The sequence below is a fragment of the Lissotriton vulgaris genome, chromosome 2_1, assembly GCF_964263255.1.
Source record: "Lissotriton vulgaris chromosome 2_1, aLisVul1.2, whole genome shotgun sequence".
NCBI classification, from domain to species: Eukaryota; Metazoa; Chordata; class Amphibia; order Caudata; family Salamandridae; genus Lissotriton; species Lissotriton vulgaris.
In genome coordinates, this window is record NC_141687.1 from 1,126,534,308 (window position 1) to 1,126,552,515 (window position 18,208).

At 47.6% G+C, this 18,208-nt stretch overlaps 1 pseudogene; it reads left to right on the top strand.

The window, feature by feature from the left end:
• Window positions 1-273: 273 nt before the first annotated feature.
• LOC147731691 (cyclin-O protein B-like) overlaps window positions 274-18,208 on the top strand; it is a 62,215-nt pseudogene continuing 44,280 nt past the window's right edge.

Below are 18,208 nucleotides of genomic sequence, written 5' to 3' on the forward strand. Positions count from 1 at the left end.
CAGTACTTTATATTCGCCTGTAGTAATAGCAGTACCAATGCAGATAAAAAGGAATCCCAGAAGCATGTATGCGCAATAAAAGAGGTTCGCAGATACAAAAAGGCTCCAGCAGGAAGAAACAAAAAAAAAAAACATCTGCAGTGCTGCCGGATTCTGGCGAGATTAGGATTTTCTGTGGGAAAGGTGAAAGCAGGCCTCCATGAAATATAAGGGGCGGGCATTGATTACATTATTAGGCGAAATGTCCAGGAGAAAGAAACTGGGAAGCATAAAATGGCCGCCAAAACTGAAGAGGCTGGAGGAAACATCCGAAGCGGGTGAAAAACTGCCAATAATAATGAGAGATGTCACTTAAAGGAAGCAGTAGCCCGTTTTAGTCAAGGAGAGACAACATGGGATAGCAGCAGAATCGAGGTGAAGCTGCATAATGAGTTCACCAGAAAAGAAAAAAATGGCGGCCGTCATGGAGCCGCGACCGCAGAGATTTCCTGAAAAATGAAGATGAAAAATTGCTGCCGGGAGCCGCAAACAAACTCACGGCATGCCTGAGACCTTCCGACGATGATGACCTCCGTCAGTGGGCCAAAAGGAAAACGCGAACCGCTGATTTCCCCCGACTGCAGCAGAGCGCTCACGCCGGAGCCACCATCCTCACCGGGAGCTAAGCCACGCCCCGCCTTGCCTATTTCTACCTAAAACGTTTTTTGTTGTTTTTTAAATGAAATCCCATATGTTTCCAGGCACGCATAATTTGGCTTGTAAATTACCTGAAGTGATTTTTGATAAAGGACCTGATATTCAAAGTTTTTCTACAATCGCAAACCTGCAAACTGTATAATCCCCGAATTTGGAGCAGCAAAATACATTTTTCTATCTACAAAAGCCTGTTATAAGAAGGAAAAGTCTTTCCGAATCGTAAACAGGCTTTTGTGACTGTGTCAGAATTGAAAATAAGAGAGGGGGCGTGAAAGGGGCAATTTAAAATTTTAAGTGGTATGTATCAATGGTTTGCGACCGTAATTGCGGTTGCAAACGATTGATAAGATGCCAATTCCTCAAAGAGGGTGGTATGTGATTTGCAAATGAGAAGCTATCATTGTGGGACATCTTCCCATTTGGGAAACATGATGGCAGCCTCTGGAGGAGCAGGAAGTGGTCCAGAGGGCCACTGACTGCTGTCACCAATGTGTTCCCAAACTGAAACATATTTGTTTTAGAAACAGTACCTTTCTTTTTAATGGACATGGGCTGCTTTAAAAAAAGAAAAATGTTGCCCCATTGGAAATTCTAATGCAGGGGCAAAGGTCTCCTGTCGCTTGAAGGCTTCTATCGCTGCATCTACAGCGATAGAAGCCTTCACAAGGGGTTGTAAACTGGAACCTGCCATATTAATATTCATTAGGCAGGTAATTTTGTGAACTCCAGTGAATGTACAATTCGCAATTTGACATTTTAGTACATGGGTGGCATTGCAAATTGCATTTCCATTTGCGAACAAGGCGGTTTACAAATTGCACGCTCCTGGTTTGCGAATGGAAACAGTACATCTGGACCAAAGGTACTTACCCATGATCACAAAGTTTCTCTTTAATCAATGTCAAGTTAATAACATCATTTTTTGGTTGAGCTCCAATGGTTTAGCCAACAAGCTGTGCCTCCTTTTTTGCATAGAAATGTTATAATCTCTTCTATGGGCTCTCATACGTTGAGCCGCTGAGCTGTTGCAGCTAGGGTTGTATGAAATGTAAGCATTGTCCATAAAGTTGGGTGAAGTTTCCCGATTTTGTCAAAGTTTGACAAAGCAATGTATACCTTCTCTGGCTTCAATTCCCTGTAGCTGATGTCACGTCCAACAATGGCTTAATGGCTGGATCCTCAATGTTCCCAAACAAATAGAGCTACTATTTCCCATCAATGCTAGAGGGGAACAATGGTAGAGTCCATTCATTCCATGCCTTCTTGAAGTTCTGCCCTTTGGAGCAGGACTGCCAGGGAGTAGGGAATACATCAACACACTTGATGGAGCAAAAGGTGAGTGGTGACAGGGCTGTGGTAGGACAGCTAGTGGTGGATAATGCCACTGAGTTGTAGAATGTCATTTACTTGTAGTCTCAATGGGCTCTACTTTGACACATTTTATTTTAAAATGTGTGCACCTTCATGGCTTGAGCAGCTGGTGTAAGATAATAAAAGAACCTTCCCAATAAAACAAAGCTTTTGGCTTCCCAACATTGCTAAACCCTCCTTTCAAAGGGGTGAGGTCTTATTCTACTCCAAATCTCAGGGAATACGTTTGGTTCCTTGGGATCACTGGGTCCCCAGACTTTTTTTAAAACTGGTTTTCAAAGTTGTTATAAAGATTCAAGATTTGAAGACCTTCCCCTGGGTAAAATGAGAATGGTTCTTAATGGGGAAGGGCAACAGGAGATTATTACAGTGATTGATTTTATTTAGAATTTGAAAGTTGATTGGGATGTTGGCTGAACAGAAATAGTGTTGCTCGATTCTTCGTGTTATGTGGAACTGGAGCCCTTAAGCATCTGCAGTACACTTCTGCTAGGAGATAAGTTACTATAGAATGTCAAAGTGTACACCTAGCTGAGGCTGAGCGGCCAAAATCAGCTGTGTTGCAACTGGCAGACCCTCTGAGTAGGCTGAGGATAGAGGGCAGTAGTAGGGGTAAGCAAAACGTAAATGTCTTTAATAGAACTTAATGACATTTCACACAAAAATATGCATAGTTCAGGGCATTTTTGTGAAATGTTCCAAAGTCATGTGCATTAATACTGGGGACTGGTTTGAAGAGAAAATGTCTCTCAGACAGTTTTACTGTTCCTGTGGGACAGTATGCCACAAGTGAAAATTACACTAATTTTTCACCCCTAAAATCTCATTAAATTATTAAGGGTGGGCCGAGAACTCCGCCCTGCCAGCAGAATGTGCAGACATTTGCCGACTCCGCGCTCACTGGGAACATGGAGTATAGGGCAAAACTCTGATTCCGCAGTGGAGCGGAGTTAGCCAGCCCACCCTGCAATAGACTCCCCGCCTCCACCCCCCCAATAAAACGCACATGCGCAGTTCTCTCAAGAAGTAAATCTCACGTAGGAGGAGGGCAGCCTGGGTATGCCGCAGTACATGTAAGTGTGTTTTTATTTCTTTTTAAATTAATTTGTAAATGTTTTTTATTAGGGTGGGCGGGTGGCGGAGCAGAGCAGAGTTCCACAGAGTTTTTCCCCAACTCCATGGACCTCTGTGTAGTCTCACTACGCCAGCTCCACCCGGGGTTAGAAATTATACACAGTTTTACTAATGTGAAATTTGCTGATTGTGAAAAATATGCCTGTGTAAAACATTAACATAAATCAAAGAGCAGTTTTGATTGTTGGGGTGGTGAATTTAAAGTGGAGGCAGTTCAGTGGAGGCAGTTGAACACCAAGAATTGATGTGTCCAGATGCTTGTGGGTAGAGAGGTCGTGTGTATTCCGCTGGAGTTGCAGTTGATATAGAGTTTTAGAGAAGAAGGGCATAAGTGTAATAAGGTAATAGAGCAAGCGTTATAATACCCAGATGCCTTCTTGAGTAGGGTTAATGGCAGCTGTTCTCAAGCAGTTGTGTAAATTACTGGGGAATTTTGATTGGTTGAAAAGGTGAGTAAGGTTCATAACTGTTTTACTGGAAATGTTGAGAGGTTCGATGATTTGTTGGGAAAGGTGAGTGAGAAAAGGTCTATGAGGAGATTTGTGATTGGGAATGTGCTCATTTGGGAAGGTAGAACACATGGTGTCTAGGTTGTTTCATTATTAAGATGAGCATGGTGGATATGTTATGTGTATTTGCAAAGTGCACTATCACCCGCAAGAGTATTCTGGTGCTGAGCAGGTGTAGATGCCTAGCCCTGCCTATGATAAGTTGGTTAGATAAAAATCCAGGTCTTCAGCTTCTTGCAGAATTCAACGAGAGAGGAGGAGCCTTTAATGTAGAGAGGGAGGTTGTTCCATGCATTGGGAGCGATGTAAGAGAATGCTTGTCCTTTAGATCTGGTTCTCTGTATGAGTGGGATGTTGGCGATTAGGTGTCCTGTGGAGCGGAGGTACTGGATAGTTGGTCCAGGGAGATGCGACTATTCAGGTAGGTGGGGTCTGAATTGTGGAGTGCCTTGAATGCGTGTGTGAGGAGATTGAATTGAGCACATTAATGTATTGGAACCCAGTGTAGTTTCCTGAGTTGTAATGTAATGTGAGTACTGTGTGGGTGGTTGAGGATGAGTCTGCCTGCTGAGATCTGGATGGTCTGTAGTCTTTTAGTGAGTTGCTTGGTGATCCCAGTATAGAGGCTGTTCCTATGGTCTAACTTGCTGGAGCCATTTGAAGATCTTCCTCTGCATCTTCAGGGTGTGAAATCAGGATTCAGTGACAACATTGACTTGTGCAGTCATGTCCAGTTTTTTGTTGATGATTATTTTTAGGTTCCTGGAATGGGTTTTGGGTGTGGGTCCGAGTTTGGCTGGTCACCTGTTGGAGTCCCATGGTGAGGTGTTATTGCCAAAGATCACTACATCTGTCTTGTCCATGTTGAGCTTGAGACAGTTGACTTTCATCTAATTAGCAAATTCATTCATGCAGGTGGTGAACTTCTTTCTTGTGTTTGGGGTCTTTTCTGTCAGGGAGGGTATGAATATTGTATTATGTGTGTGGGTGAATATCTTAATGTTGTGTATGTGGATTACATTTGGCAGAAGGCTCATGTATGCATTGAAGAGAGTGAGGCTGAACGATGAACCTTGAGGGGCTCCATAGATATGTTTGCGGGCTTCCGAGGAGTATGGTGCCAGGCTGAGAGTTTGCGTTCTATCGGTTAAGAAGGACCAGATCCAGAAGAAAGTGGGCCCTTGGGTGTCAAACAGACGCCTATTGAGGATGGGGTGTGAGACCATTTCAAATGCTGCAGAGAGGTCTTTGAGAATGAAGTCTGCTGTGTCTCCTCTGTCAAGGATTATGTGGATGTAATCTGTGGTGGCAATGATTACTGTTTATGTACTGTGGTTGGGCCTGAATCCAGACTGTGTGGCATTGAGGAGCTGGTGGTTGCTGAGGTGGTCGGCAAGGCGTCAATTGATTTGTTTATTTAGGACCTTTGTCAGTTGTTTTTAGGAGGGAGATGGGTGTGTATTTAGAAAGCTTGGCTGAGTCAGCAGATGGTTCCTTGAGCAGGGGCATGATGGTGGCATGTTTTCAGGTGCCCAGGATTGTGGCTGGGTTGATGGAGATATCGAAGATACTTGTAAGTGCTTCACTGATTAGTAGGAGTCCCTTGATGAAGGTGTGGTGGGACAAAGGTCAGATGGAGATCATGAGTGAATGGTCTACATGATAGCAGCAGGTGACAGCAGGCCATGAGTTCAGGGTTCGTTCATCGACCAAGAGGGGAAGTTAAGTTGAAACAGTAAATAGGTCAGGTTTAGGGTCGACGTTGCTCTATATGATGGTTATTGTGTCAAAGAAGAACTTTAAGCGCTTGTTGCAAAGGTCTTGACGTTGCAGTAGGCAGCAGGTAGCATGGTGAAATCTTTGATGATGATGATGAAGATTTCCTTGTTGCTTTTAGTACTGATGTCAATGTGATCTGCAATAGCTGTGCACTTGGTGTGTTGTATTTGCTGGTGGTAGCATCTTAGGTCTGATTTTCCGATTTCTTTATCTGTGGTGCCTTGACTTGTTCTCTATTTTTGCTCCAGTTGCTTGAAGTGGAATTCCATCAGCCTGAGTTCCTACGTGTACCAGCTGGCCTGTGCTAATGCTCTTGCCTATGGTTTGTGCTTGAGGGGAGCCAAGGTGTTGGCGCATGCTGTGGTCCAGCTGTTTAGGCTTTTGATGGCTTTCATCAAGTTGCTGATGTGCTCAGCCGATGCTTGGAACGGGCTGAAGGCCACTCTTCTTCTGGGATGCTTTTCCAGGTCTGGCTGGTGGTTCCTGTGGTGGTAGGTACGTGATTATGCAGAACGGATACACATGAAACTGACAAGGGCACGGTCTGTCCAGGTCATAGTTGCTGACTTGTCAACTGTGATGTTGCTAATTGAGGGGAATATTGGGTCTAATAGGTGTCCTGCTCCGTGGGTGGATTCAGTAACGTGCTGAGCGAAGCCAAGGTTTGCAAGGTTTTCTAGAAGGGCTATAGAGTTTGGTTTGGTGTTGTCTTCTGGGTGAAAGTTAAGATCTCTGAGGGAGATGAAGGTGCGTGCTTTGATGTTGAGGGGTGCAATGAAGTCTGTGATGTCACTGGTGAAATTGGTGCAGGGTCCAGATGGTCCCTATACAAGGGTTCCACCCAAGGAGAAGTTGACTGTGACATGTATCTTCAACATGTAGCTGGTGGTGGTGTCTGTGTGGGTGGTGCAGCTGATGGTATATTTGAATATGATGGTAACTCCACCTCTGTGCTTGAGCTGATTGTCTTGTCTAACAATCTTATAGCCAGCAGCGATGGCGGTAGCAATGTCCTGTGCCAAGGTTGGGTTTAGCCATGTTTCCATGAGAAGAAAACAGGTCCGGAGCATGTCTGTTGCAGTAGGTCCCATAACTCTGTGGTTTGTTTGGTGAGCTAGTGGGTGTTGAAGAGCATGCATGCGAGTTTACCGTGTTGTTTGGGTGATGTTTGTTCTGTATGATCTTGAGCCAATCAGGTGCTTGGTGCCATTGGTGCGTAAGTGGAGGGTGTGGGATAGTGCATGAGAATTTCAGGAGGTGCAAGTGAGCACTCCATTTGTGTTTTGTGATGTAGAATGGTGGCAGTGCATTGAGCGGCAGACGAGGCTCAGGACATGGAGGAGTGCAGCGGAGTATCACTGGGTAGGGGGAGAAGCATGTTCCTGGTGCTGGGCGGGGTTCAGGTGCAGATGGACGCAGATGCTTCCCTTTGGTGCACAAGTGGTGCATCTGCATTGGAGCCATCCACGGATATGTCCTGAGAGGAGGGAGGAGTGCAGGGTATGGTGGGCGGGACACCATTGATGCCACTTCCTGTGCACAAGGATGATAGGAAATGAAGTCCTCTTGCTTGAGTTCTTCTTTTAAAAAGTATTTTGGCAGGAAGCGAAGGATGTGCCTTCCAGTACAAATGGATGATGGAAAGTCCAGGATGTCACTATGTGTGCAGCTGGATGATGGGAACTCCAGTGAAGTCACTCCCTGTGTAAATGGATGATACAAAATTAAGTCCCCTTGCTTGATTTCTTCTTTTAAAGAGTTTTGGTGAGAAGCAAGTTATGTCACTTCCTGTGCAGATGGACAATGCGAAATGTGAACGAGGAAGGAAATAATATGAGGCTGCGAATTGCTGATCTTTGGAACGTGCAGAGCCTGATTTAAATATTAGCTGTAAGCATACTCCCTTGCAACTGCAAATCTTACAGCCAATATAATGGTCCAAACGCCAAATTTTATGCGGGTTGGCCATAGTTTGGCAACGATGGAGACTACTCTGTTTCTGACTGCATAGCAAAGTCATCTATATGTTCATTCCCAATTTAAATGGGCAGACATATAGGCATTTTTGCTGCCCATCACTGCCAGGCAACCCCTGGAGGTAAGGGGCAGTAAAATAGGAGAAATGCCACCCTTGTCATGGAAAGTTATTCTCATGGAGATGGGGAACATTGCTTTTTTTATTTTCAAAAACAAAAACCCACTTTTGGGCTTTGTTTTTGAAAAAAAAAAAGTATTGAACTGATATTGTATGGCTCCATCATTTTTGATGGAGCCACATCAAAGTTTCACAACATTTACCCAAACCGCCTTAGAAGGCAGTTCCTGTGAATGGTAGAAATGCCTATCTGGCTGAAAGACATTTCTAGATTTGGCAAGTGGGTACTCCATCAGGGTAACAGAGTACAATCTATCCACAAAATTATAAATCACATCCTTACTATGACTATGACTTTTACTAACCTTGGGTCTCCTGTACTAGAATTGTTTGCAGTCACACTTGCAATGACTGTGATTCTGACTTTGCGAATAAAAAAAACTATTTCATAATGTACAATACTCCTTTGACTTCCCTAGGTGGGTGGTAACTGATTAACAAAGGAGTTATGAGACAGTTTACCCTTTCAGAATTGTGTTGGATGCAGGGGACTACTTCTTGATCCCCTGATAAGTTCCCTCAAAGCAGTATTTGTTTTTTTAGTAGCACTTGCAGCACACTGATTTTTTTTTAATAGGATGGTAGTCTGCTATTTTTTTCAGGGCCCCTTCCCAGCATTTGCAGTCATATCCAAGGGTTGGCAAAATGCGACCTGCCAAATTTGTATTAGTCAGGTCCTTTTGTTACCACCTGCGAATCAGCAATTTTTGTGATGTATCCTATTAGGATGCATGAATCCTCACAAATTACTATCCCATTCACAAACCTGTTTGTGTGCAATTTGCACATCTCTGGGTTGTGAACGGCGCCAGCAAAACCAGGACTCCCATGTGTTTCATAGACATGTTTTGCTTTGTATGTCATAGTTTGTTATATCATTTTATCTCCATTAGTGGAAATATTTGAGCACAAAGTATACAATAATACACTTAGTAGAATACAAGCCAACATGGACACTTTAACAAAAGATGTCTATCTTTATTCTGTGCATTCCAGTTATGTTGTAAACTTGTGTTCAGTTTAGTTTACAATTTGCGCATACAAAAGTTTGTGTGGGAGTAACTCTTTGAAATAAGAAACAGCTTTAAAATTCAAGACAACTGAGTTGCGGCTTGATATGGAGTCTACTAATCTTTGATCACCCATTTGAAATTACTGATGCTTTGAGAGCAGTGTCTGTGAAATAACTGCTTCTCTGGGAACATTGTGATTAAAAACGAATTTAAATGGATATTGAAAAAACTTTTGATGACAAAGATGGGCTCCTTCTCTCCCACTTGTTTAAATTTCATTTAAATACATAAGATGTTTGCTTCCTGCTGTATTCAACATTTCTAGCACCAGGCCATAATTTGGGAGAAATGTCACTGCTTAAAATTAGTTGATTTAGCAGCCGTATTTGAAAAACTGATAATCAGTTGGTGTTATAAACCTTTGTACGTGTTGACATTTGCAAATTATACAGTAGTTCGTGGTTAATGTGTAATCCTTGTCTGTGCACAAAAAAAGAGACAACAGCATAAGTCTAGTGGCGCTGCATAGCCGGTGAGGATAGACACAGAGTGCAAATCCTAGCCTATGTGTCACTGTCGTGGCCTTCTCCTGATACAAGCCTGCACGGTCTCCATCTGTACCCCTTGTTTACTAGTTATAGTTGCAGTGCGTCTAGCGCTGCCATTTTTTAAAATAATGAATCATTCAGTGCTTAATTTGTAAAAAAAAAACTAGTGCCAGGGTTCTTGTCAGGCGACCACTGCTGCTTGCACCACACATTGCCCCTGCCATGCGCCAAAGATCGCAACAACGCAATTAATAGCCATCACTCTCCCACAAGTGTGACAAATAGGACTATTCCAGGCTATCAAAGCTATAAGAATGACTTGGGTGACAGGGAATAGTAATTTTTTTATTGTATAGTGAATTAAAAAATGTACTGTTGTTGTGGTCATCTCTAAATTAGCCAGACACCGCCACCTTGTGGAAGACTGTCACAAACGCTGGCTTTGACAATTATGAGCCGGTGTTGAGCACTGGAAACCATCGGCTCAATTTAAGCACTGGGCATATTTACAAGCCCCTAACGCCACCACAATGCCACTTTTTCTGACGCTCTGGTGGTGTTGCTGTCTATCCCATATTTACAAAGTGGCGTTCCACTACTTGCCGTTATTTACCTCTACCTTGTAAATATGCCCCTTTCTGCCGCAGTCCTCTGCATTAAAGGGGCGTGCAATGGGTTTTGCTGTGGGCGTTCCACTGCAACACCCATTGCTTTTTGATGCTGCCCCATGTTTACAAAGATGGGGCAGCACCAGAAACCAGGTGAAATCTGGTTTTAGGATGACAAAATGAGGAGAAATTACTAATTCCTCCTCGTATTTGCTCTTTCTATGTGTGTCCCTTCCTGCACATAAACAATCGCCTCTCCAGTGAAAGGCACCTTTGAAACATGGTGCTAGGCTGACTTTGTAGCAACAGCGCTAGGGGAAAAACGCAGGGGTGCCCCATATTTTTGTAAATACAGCGCATTCCTGCATTTAAAAACTGTTGGAGCGCGGCCTTACCAATTTTGGAGTAACACCGAGCTCTGACATTTTATTGCAATATCCTCCAATATGTGTGATTAAAGGTAAATCAATTAGGCAGTATAGTCTGTGGCATTAATATCTAGGTGTCTTGAATCATGCATTATATCAGTCCCATTATCATAAAGTCCTTTTTAAATATGCCATGCCACCCTGTAACTGCAAACGGAGGCTGCCTCAAGGCAGAAGACAGTGCATGTTAACTAAGTGAACAGAGAGGCCTGAAAGCGCACCAGGTGCTGGTGTAATTAACTATGCTTTGTGCACCCAGCACTCCTCCATCTCTCTGTAATTGCAGCTGCATATAAATAATTCACCCCAGATTATTATTAGACCAGAGGACGGTGGCTGTTCCTCATAATTTGCTTAACAGAGCTTGGGCTGTACTTATTTGCATCGATTTGCCTTAAGCCTCAGTACACAGCACTTTTTATATTTGCGCCCTGGCGCCAGTGAAGATTACGGTAAATTGAATTATGTGATGTAGAAAGCTGGTCCAGGGGGCTGGTGGCTGCCTGGGCGAGCCGCAGCATGCGCTGTCGGAACACTGTATCCGAGCAGACCCGAGCAGGGCTGGACTCTGCCGAGGTTTATTTGACCAGATGGATGGAAGTAACCAGGTCAATATTGCAAAGCCTTTCCACCGTTGCAAAGCTAGCGCTGCACAACCCTGGCACTTGCGCGTGACTATAGTGCCGCAACAGCACTTAGGCAAGTAGGCGCACTCTAAGTGAGTGTTTTTCTACTGTAAATTGCGCTGTGAAAAAATATAAAGACACAAAAAAGGAAAACGCACGTTGGACAGTGGACCGAAAGCACTGATTCTCACGAAAGCGGGTAATTGGACAGACAAGAACATTTTTTTCTAGCTTCATAGCTTTGCTATCAATCATCTTCATCAATCAAAGGCACTCATTTTAGAAGGCTAAGCATGAAAGGCCGAGGCAGGCCTGTTGGAGTTTAAAATCATGAATTTTAGCTTTATCATGAATGTTTGCAGCATGAAAAATTCCCACTGAGCTATCTCCTGCTCATGTGCTCATAGCTCAAAGTGTGTAAATCAGAGCAAGAGAGTAAGGTATGATCGTATGTATGAAATATTTGCATAGCGCGCACCTAACAGAAAGGCAGTGGAGCACTATTCAGGGGCCATACAAAAGATACAGTTAATCTTAAACTGAATCCGAAAATATGTACCAATGAGTAATAAGCAAAATGACACAAAAATTACAAAAATACAATTAGGGGTATCAGAGATATGAATTTTTAAAGATTTAAGTAGAAATAGTGCCAAGAAGTACATAGCACTAATAATAGTAAGTGGTCATTGTAGACCTGGACCCAGGAGCAATTTGAGGCTGACCGCAATGGAACATATCTTCAATCTGGTACAAAAATCAATCGTTTAAAATTGGGTTTTTGGTTAATACAATAGGTTCATATTCACACAACTCTTAAATTAGTCGAACACAGGCTTCCAATTTTTTTGGAACATTAACAAAAATTTAACAAAAGCTGAGTATATTGGTAAGTCGTCTGGATTTAAACTAGCCACTAGTGCCTGCCTACAAGTCCTTATACTACGTTCATTAAACTTTTTCTTAAGTGTACTTTTTCTTTCCGCTTCCAAGTCAGGACAAAGACACAATAGGTGTAAGATGGCTTCTTGACCTGATTTACATAGCCTACATAAGTAGTTTTCGTCTGATCTTTTCCATGGCGCCAAGTGACTTAAGCCTGGAAAGTAACCGAACCTAGCATTCATAAAAACTTGCTTGTTTTTTTTTTACCATGAGGTTTCCAGGTAGGTTTGAATCTTCTTTTTTTTTAAACCATTCACAATTGGCCATGCGTGCTTTCGTTTAACGAAAATTTCTTTGTCTTTTATCAAGGAGAGATAATCAGTTAGTTTATTTACTGTATTTACCGTCTGGACTCCCTCCACCACGGTCGCTCCCCCAGCTCTTGCTCCACGGAAGCCTTGTGCTCGCTGCCTGCCTTGACTGCTGCCTGCATTGTCCTGCTGACTGCCGCCCTGCGAGAGCGCATAGACCACTTGACTGCGCTGGGTATCGTTTCTACTCGCACTGCCTGCCTACGAATTTGCATAACGCCGAGCGCTTATTATTGTCTGCGCTCGCACTGCATTGACCTGTATGTAGTGGCATATGTTTTTATAAGCGTAGCGTGCATTCATTTGCTCATTAACTCTGTGCCTGTGTCTTGGACTGAAGCTCCGGCAGTGCCCCACTTTCGTTTCCTTTCTGGGCGGCCATTTGGTTTTGCTTGTAGTCCCACCCGTGTCTCCTCCTCCCAGACCCCGCCTCCCACCTGACCCTCCCACGCTCCGCCCCCTCCACTCTCCATTTATGGCCACATGCCCCCACGCGCCGCGTCCACGCGCTTCGGACACGCCGAAGGTGCGCCAAAGGTAAGCCCGTCTACGCCCGTCCGCGCCTGGACCGCGCCCAGCGCCAGACCCCCTGCCCCTCGCGCTGCCCAGCCCCCCCGCGTTACCTACGATGCCGCCACCCTCCTAGCCCTTAACCCCGGTCGCGCCCCCAACTGCGTCCAAGCCGCTCCTGGACGCACCCATGGACCGTTCTCCAGCTTCTCCTGCAAATTTAGCGGCACCGACAACATCTCCGCTACGACCACACCACAGATTCCCGACCCCAACCACCTAGAATGCATCCTTCTCAACACCCGCTCGGTCCACAGGCACGCCATTGACCTTTGGAACCTACTAGACACCATCTCTCCTGACGTCGCCTTCCTAACGGAAACATGGATGAACGCTTCCTCCGCCCCTGACATCGCCATCGCTATCCCTGATGACTATAAGATCACACGCAAGGACCGCACCGACCATACAGGAGGTGGAATCGCTATCGTCCATAAGAAATCCATCCGCATCTCAACCAGCTCCGACGCCAACCTCGCTAACTCCGAACACCTTCACTTCCAGATCCACATCGACCCCAAGACCACACTCAGAGGCACCCTCCTCTACAGACCACCTGGACCACGCGCAAAATTCAGTGAAGACATCACAGACTTCATCACCCCACACGCGCTCCCCTCCAAAGACTACATCCTTCTGGGAGACCTCAACTTCCACCTTGAAAAGATCAACGACCGCAACACCGCCACCCTCTTAGACAACCTCGCCAACCTCGGACTTAAACAACTGGTCACTTCCCCCACCCACATCGCAGGTCACACTCTCGACCCCATCTTCACCTCCAGCAACCATGTCTCCTTCAGCCACACTACGGATCTCCTCTGGACTGACCACAGCTGCGTTCACTTCACCTACAACAAGCCGAAACCCAGCATCCACCTCCAACCAACTCTACAAAGAAACTGGAACAAAATCACCACAGAGCAGATCTCCACATCACTCCTTCAAACCTCCCCAGCCCCCTCTTCTAACGCCAACGAAGCCGCCTCCAACCTCACCCTTTGGTTATCCAACACCGCCGACACCTTAGCACCACTGAGAAAACGTCAACACAAACTTGGCATCAAGAAGGCCTCATGGTTCAACGACGACCTCAAGAAATCCAAGAAACTGTGCCGCTCCCTTGAAAAGGCCTGGAAAAAAGACCCATCCACCAGCAACAAGGACGCCTTCAAAAGCGCCATCCGTACTCACCACCAACTGATCCGAAAAGCCAAGAAAACAGCATTCAAAGATCGACTTGACAACAACGCCCACAACAGCAAGGAACTTTTCAACATCGTCAAGGAATTTTCCAACCCCTCGGCCAACTCCAACGACATCACCCCCTCTCAAACCCTCTGCGATTCCCTAGCCTCTTTTTTCCACAACAAGATTGCTGACATCCACAACAGCTTTGACAACCAACCCGGAAGCCAACCCACCCTACCATCAGCTGACCACCTTCCCCCCGTTAACACCCTTAACGCCTGGAACCCAATCTCCACTGAGGACACCATCCGCCTGATGAATTCCATCCACTCTGGATCCCCCACAGACCCATGCCCCCACCACATCTTCAACAAAGCAGACTCCGTCATAGCTCCGCACCTCCGAGACGTCATCAACTGCTCCTTCAACTCCGCTACCTTCCCAGAAGATTGGAAACACGCTGAACTCAACGCCCTTCTGAAAAAACCAACAGCAGACCCCACCGAACTCAAAAACTACCGCCCCATCTCGCTTCTTCCATTCCCGGCCAAAGTCATCGAGAAAGCTGTCAACAACCAGCTCGCCGCCTTCCTCGAAGCCAACAAATCACTCGACCCCTCACAATCTGGCTTCCGAGCCAAACACAGCACTGAGACCGCCCTCATCGCAGCAACAGACGACATTCGAACTCTACTGGACAATGGAGACACAGTCGCCCTCATCCTCCTCGACCTCTCTGCAGCCTTCGACACAGTCTGCCACAGCACCCTTTTACAACGCCTCAGAAACATCGGAATCCAAGGAAAGGCACTGGAATGGATCACCTCGTTCCTCACCGGAAGAACCCAGAGAGTCCGCCTCCCACCATTCAAGTCCGAGGCCTCTGAAATCATCTGCGGCGTACCACAAGGATCCTCACTCAGTCCCACCCTCTTCAACGTATACATGAGCCCCCTCGCGGCCGTCGCCCGCCAACACAACCTCAACATCATCTCTTACGCGGATGACACTCAACTGATCCTATCTCTCACCAAGGACCCCAGCACCGCTAAAACTAACCTACACGAAGGAATGAAAGAAGTCGCCGAATGGATGAAACAAAGCCGTCTGAAACTGAACTCAGACAAAACAGAAGTCCTCATCTTAGGTAAATCCCCCTCTGCATGGGACGACTCCTGGTGGCCGGAAGCCCTCGGAAATGCACCCATCCCGACAGACCACGCACGGAACCTTGGCGTCATCCTGGATTCTTCACTCTCAATGAACAGACAAGTCAGCGCCATATCCTCTTCCTGCTTTAACATTCTTCGCATGCTCAGAAAAACATTTCGCTGGATCCCCTCCGAAACAAGGAAAACAGTCACCCACGCTCTGGTCACGAGCCGACTGGACTACGGAAACACCCTCTACGCAGGTACCACCGCTAAACTCCAGAAGAAACTACAACGAATCCAAAACGCCTCAGCCACGCAACGAACACATCTCTGGTCACCTCAAAGACCTCCACTGGCTACCCGTCAATAAGAGGATCACTTTCCGACTGCTTACCCACGCACACAAATCACTCTACGACATCGGACCAGATTGCCTCAACTCTCGACTATCCTTCTACACCCCCTCCCGCCAACTTCGCTCTTCCAGCCAAGCCTTCGCCACTGTACCTCGCATCAACAAGACCACCATGGGAGGCAGATCCTTCTCATACCTGGCTGCCAAAACATGGAACTCACTCCCCGCTTACCTTCGCCTCACCCAGAATCACCTAGCGTTCAGAAAGCAGCTTAAAACGTGGATATTTGACAAATAATCCACCTCCCCTTCCTAAGCGCCTTGAAACCCTCTGGGTATGTAGTGCGCTATATAAATGTTATGACTTGACTTGACTTGACTTGACTTACTGCTTTTTTAAAACTCTCCGGCACAACAGTGGTGTTCCAAATGGGTGTTGTACCAAACTCTTCGATTGCTAGATTTAAGTAAGAGCTGGCAGAGGGGAGAAGAGTGCATGGGGGAGGGAGAGAAGGGTGCAAGGCAGAGAAGGGTGCAAGGGAAAGAGGGATTTGGGTTCAAGGTGGAGAAGGGGGCAAGGCAGAGGGGGAGAAGGGTGCAAGGCAGAGGGGGAGATGTGTGCAAGGCATAGGGGGAGAAGGGTGCAAGGTGGAAGGGAGAAGGGAGAAGGGTGCAAGGCAGAGGGGAAAATGGTGCAAGCAGAGGGGAGAATGGTGCAAGGTAGAAAAGGGTGCAAGGCAGAGGTAGAGAAGGGTGCAAGGGGGAGAAGGGGAGGTGGTGAAGGGTTCAAGGGGGTGGGCAAGAAGAGTGCAAGGCAGAGGGGAAAAGTGTGCAAGGTAGAGAAGGGGGCAAGTCGGATGGGGAGAAGGTAGCAAGGGGGAGGGGGAGAAAGGTGCAAGGCAGAGAAGGGTGCCAGTCAGAGAGGAGAAGGGTGCAAGGCAGAGGGGAGAAGGGTGCAAGGCAGAGGGGAAAAGGGTACAAGGCAGAGGGGAGAAGGGTGCAAGGCAGAGGGGAGAATGGTGCAAGGTAGAAAAGGGTGCAAGGCGGAGGTGAAGAAGGGTGCAAGGGGGAGGGTGAAAAGGGTGCAAGGCAGAGGGGAGAAGGGTGCAAGTTGGAGGGGGAGAAGGGTGCAAGGCAGAGAAGGGTGCAAGGCAAAGGGGGATATGGGTTCAAGGTGGAGAAGGGTGCACAGCAGAGGGGGAGAAGGGTGCAAGGCAGACGGGAGAAGGGTGCAAGGCAGAGGGGGAGAAGTGTGCAAGGCAAAGTGGGAGAAGGGTACAAGGTGGAGGGGGAGAAGGGTGCAAGGCAGAGGGGGATAAGGGTGCATGGCAAAGGTGGAGAAGGGTGCAAGGTGGACGGGGAGAAGGGTGCAAGGCGGAGGGGAAGAAGGGTGCAAGGCAGAGGGGAGAATGGTGCAAGGTAGAAAAGGGTGCAAGGTAGAGGTAGAGAAGGGTGCAAGGGGGAGAAGGGGAGGTGGTGAAGGGTTCAAGGGGGTGGGCAAGGTAGAGAAGGGGGCAAGTCGGATGGGGAGAAGGTAGCAAGGGGGAGGGGGAGAAAGGTGCCAGGCAGAAAAGGGTGCCAGTCAGAGAGGAGAAGGGTGCAAGGCAGAGGGGAGAAGGGTGCAAGGCAGAGGGGAAACGGGTACAAGGCAGAGGGGAGAAGGGTGCAAGGCAGAGGGGAGAATGGTGCAGGGTAGAAAAGGGTGCAAGGCGGAGGTGGAGAAGGGTACAAGGGGGAGGAGAGAAGGGTGCAAGGGGAGGGGGAGGAGGGTGCAAGGGGGAGGGTGAAAAGGGTGCAAGGCAGAGGGGAGAAGGGTGCAAGTTGGAGAGGGAGACGGGTGCAAGGCAGAGAAGGGTGCAAGGCAAAGGGGGATATGGGTTCAAGGTGGAGAAGGGTGCACAGCAGAGGGGGAGAAGGGTGCAAGGCAGAGGGAGAGAAGGGTGCAAGGCAAAGTGGGACAAGGGTTCAAGGTGGAGGGGGAGAAGGATGCAAGGCGGAGGGGAACAATGGTGCATGGGGGAGGGGGAGATGGGTGCAAGGCAGAGAGGAGAAGGGTGCAAGGCAGAGGGGGAGAAGGGTGCAAGGCAGAGGGGAGAAGGGTGCAAGGCAGAGGGGAGAAGGGTGCAAGGCAAAGGGGAGAAGGGTGCAAGGCAAAGGGGAGAAGGGTGCAAGGCAAAGGGGAGAAGGGTGCAAGGCAGAGGGGGAAAAGGGTGCAAGGTCGAGGGGGAGAAGGGTGCAAGGCAAAGGCGGAGAAGGGTGCAAGGCAGAGGGGGAGAAGGGTGCAAGGCAGAGGGGAGAAGGGTGCAAGGTGGAGTGGGAGAAGGGTGCAAGGCAGAGGGGGAGAAGGGTCCATGACAGAGGGGGAGAAGGGTGCAGGGAAGAGGGGGAGAAGGGTGCAAGGCAGAGGGGGAGAAGGGTGCAAGGCAGAGGGGGAGAAGGGTGCAAGACAGAGGGGAGAAGGGTGCAAGGCAGAGGGGGAGAAGGGTGCAAGGCAGAGGGGAGAAGGGTGCAAGGCAGAGGGGGAGAAGGGTGCATGACAGAGGGGGAGAAGGGTGCAAGGAGGAGAAGGGTGCAAGGTGGAAGGGGAAAAGGGTGCAAGGCAGAGGGGGGGAAGGGTGCAAGGTGGAGGGGGAGAAGGGTGCAAGGCGAAGGGGGAGAAGGGTGCAAGGTGGGGTGGAGAAGGGTGCAAGGGGGAGGGGAGAAGGGTGCAAGGCATAAATGAAAAGGGTGCAATGCAGAGAGGAGAAGGATGCGAAGCCGAGGGGAGAATGGTGCAAGGCAGAGGGGAGAAGGATGTAAGGCAAAGGGGAGAAGG